This window comes from Gossypium arboreum, chromosome 12 (genome assembly GCF_025698485.1).
Source record: "Gossypium arboreum isolate Shixiya-1 chromosome 12, ASM2569848v2, whole genome shotgun sequence".
NCBI lineage: Eukaryota > Viridiplantae > Streptophyta > Magnoliopsida > Malvales > Malvaceae > Gossypium > Gossypium arboreum.
The window spans coordinates 28,101,195-28,104,939 of NC_069081.1; positions in this window are offsets into that span (position 1 = coordinate 28,101,195).

Below are 3,745 nucleotides of genomic sequence, written 5' to 3' on the forward strand. Positions count from 1 at the left end.
TATGTAAGCATATATATGTATTAGCCTAATCTGAATAAGCTTGGCAGAAATGTTTATGAATTCGTTTCGATCGAGTTACGACGTCAGAAAGCCCCGTATGAACCTTAGGAATAACTAGGATACATATGTCATGACATAGGATTTCGATATGTGATGTGCGAGTAAGACCATGGCATCGATATCTGTGTGCGAGTAAGACCACGTTTTATACGGTGGCATCGATATGTGACTCTAATTTATGTGTGCGAGTAATACCCTTTCTGGGATAGTGGCATCGATATGTGATTACATGTAAGACCACGTCTAGGACGTTGGCATTGTACGATATGTGTGGTTACCTGAGTGTCCTATCCAATTCCGAATGGTTCATCGAGTAATGATAAGTGTGATCGAATATGTAAATTGAGCTAAAATGATCAGGTATGAATTAGTTTATTTCCTACTTGAAATAAAGTAAGTAAGTTACTTGATATTTGTTGTAAGTCTTGTATGAAGTAAAGGAAAAATGTATGTGAACATGGTAAGTGCATTCGGCTTTGTGAATATATGATATGAAAATTATGGAATTGATTCTTAAATATGTGCATATATGACCATGTATATTCGGCCACATAAGTAGTATATGTACATGATGTTATATTATGATTATTGAGCTTGTGCATATGGGTGTATGTATATTTGGTTATATAATGACATTTTGGTTTTGAAAGTTGAATAATAATTTGTTATTCTAATTATATGAGCATTCAGCCAATGTAGCATTTGTGTATGAAAATGTATTATTTATGGAATTTGTAAGTTTGAGATTAATTGTGGTAATGATAATATAATTTGGTTTAGTTTATTTGAGTTGATTATATCATTGGGTTGTTGATTAATTGTGGTAATGATAATATAATTTGGTTTTGTTTATTTGAGTTATGTTAGCTTATTGTAAGTGTTCATGTTTGCCTCTGTTTTATAGATTTTGGAGTCGAGTTACGAGCTCGGGGATCATCATCAAAGTCTATCACACTATCAACCATCTTTAGTATTTTATAAGCTGAATTTTCGAGCCTATGGCATGTATAGGCTAGATTATACTTTTGAAATGTTGTACTTCGGTCTATATATAATTTGAGCCATGCGAAAATGGCTTAACTTTTATGGTTGAGTTCGGTTTTAGTTTAATTATGGTTTAAGTCCATCTTGGTTATTATGCTATGTGCCATGGATGATTAGAATTTGTGATATGTGTTTGTGTATTGAGGTTGGTTGATGATTTCGGATGTGGTAAGAATGAATTGGTTATGATGTATATTTGGTCTTGGTTTAAGCTCATATTGAGAGTGTATCCAAGATATATGATGTTTGTGAAGTTTGTTATGTGTTTCGATCATATGGTATATAATGGTTGTTAATTGAGATAAGATATATCATGTATTAGCTAGATAAAAATCAAGATATATGCGTAGGGTAAATTCAGTGTTCACTTACTGGCTATATTAATGATATGTATGATACTTGATTTGTTGTTATGACAAGTCGGACATATTGGGACTTAGATTTATATAAGGAGATTGGATTAATGGCTAAAGGATATGTGTGCTTTCGTATTTGATCATGATATGCTAGTTGAGCTCTTATATGTTTTTTTTCATGTATGTATATGCGCTTAAATTATGGTTGGAATGTATATATGTATGGCTATATAAATTCGTTAGTTATTTGTAAGCTTATGAATATGTACAAATGAATTATGTTAGCCGTATAGATAAAGAAATGAAATGGGTTCTATATATAACCTTTGGTAATGTTGGTTTTGCTTATGAATTTGGGTTATTAATTTGTACAGATATGACATGAATTATTTGAGTGTAATGATACTGATTAATTAAATAAGGTAACTTGTTTGATTCATAGTTATAATTCTGAATACCATAGTTAATAAATAACTATATGAGTTGATTGTTGGTAATTATGGTGCATGTACAATTTGTTGTTAAAGTGTACATAAACATTAGCTACAAAATTGTTTTGATTCTCAAATAATAAGTGAGTTGGTTGATATATTGTAACATCATGAAATGGGGCCTAGTCGGAATGGTGGTTTCGGAACCACAAATCCGATGTTAAAATAATTACTCTAAGATATGAAAATAAGCATGTGTTAAAGTTTCATGAAGAAATTCTAAGTATAAGGTGTCCAATTGGAAATTGCGGACCAAATTGAATAAATTGAAAAACTTGGGTTCTAGAAGCAATTTGCATGAAATTGCTATGAAGTATAAATTAGAAGGTCTCAAACAGCAATTTACCCAATTTTTAAGTTTTTGGACGAAAATGGGCATGCATAGAAAAATTTTGAAGTTTTGTTAGGAAGGGCATTTTGGTCATTTGGTAATAAACTTAATAAAAAGGGAAAAAGAAAGCCAAAATCAGCCATCTTCTTCCCAATAGCCGCAGAAATTCCTAAAGCTCCATAAGCTAGGGTTTTCAACATTTCAAGCTCAATAGTAAGTGCTCCCTAGCCCCGTTTTTAATGTTCTTTGTAATTTTGAGATCCTTGTAACATGCTCTACCCATTTCTACCCAATCTCAAGCTAGGGTTCATGTTTGAAAATTTACCCATCTATAAGATGCTTGTGTTTTAATGATTTATGGAGGAATATGAGAGTTTAAAGGATGGTAAACAACTTTTACTAGGTAGATTTTCATGGAAATGGGCTAAAGGACCATTTTGTAAAAAGGATAAAATGTGGTAGAAATGTGAAATAAAGGAAAATATGGGCTGGTATGAGCTTAGGATACATTCGGCTAGGCATAGGTAACCAAGGAATTTCATGCATTCCATTATATGAGCCTAGGGACTAATTTATAAAAATGTGAAATGTTGGGGGCAAAATGGTCATTTTGCCTGGGGGTAAAATTTAGGTCCGAAATGAATAGTATGGGCGAGACCCCCCGGCCTCGATTCTTTTACATAGTCTGGGGGCGGTCGCGTGAGCAATGGGCATATGGCGCCCTCGCTGGCGCCATTCCGGACCTAGCAGCAGACGCAGGCGGCGGGGGCTGGTCGAGACAGACCAGACTCTTCTTTGTTTGAGCTGCTCCCACGCATGCAGCACGGAAGATCTCGGTTGTCCTAGACTGGACAAGCACGTAGAGATCTTCGTGGGACCGAGGAGGAGTCTCAATCGATCTTTTCTAGGATTCCTTATCACGCCACGCACGGAGATCTTTCCATTGATAGATAAGAGAGGGCTCCCCTTTGAACAGACTCTTAAAGGTTAGGTTACTACCGCCTCTCTGAAGAGGTGTACCATCGCCCGGAGGTCATATAGATCGAAACCGATAGCAGTAGTGGAGAAAAGAAGGTGTAGTCGGAATGTCTTGGCAAGAATAGGTTTTGCAAGAATCCACTGTTTAGCGGGATAAACCCTGTAGGACTTCTTCCTTTCCTCTTGTCGGAAGAAGTAGGAATCTATCTAGACTTTAATGACAAGAATCGGAGGAAAGATGCATAGTTTTGAATAAATAGGAATAGAACAAGCAACGAATTTTTTCTTTCATATGTAGATTGTCACTTCCCCTCATTAAGCTAGCTAGCGGTAGCGCAAGTGTCAGAAAGGAAAAAATGGATGAATGCATTCCGAGATCGAATTAGTGATCCACCCCGTACATCTGATAACATTGTATACAAGGAATGTGACCTATCTGATAGAGAGACTTCTTCGGTAGCTTAGTCAGAAAGAGACCAAACACA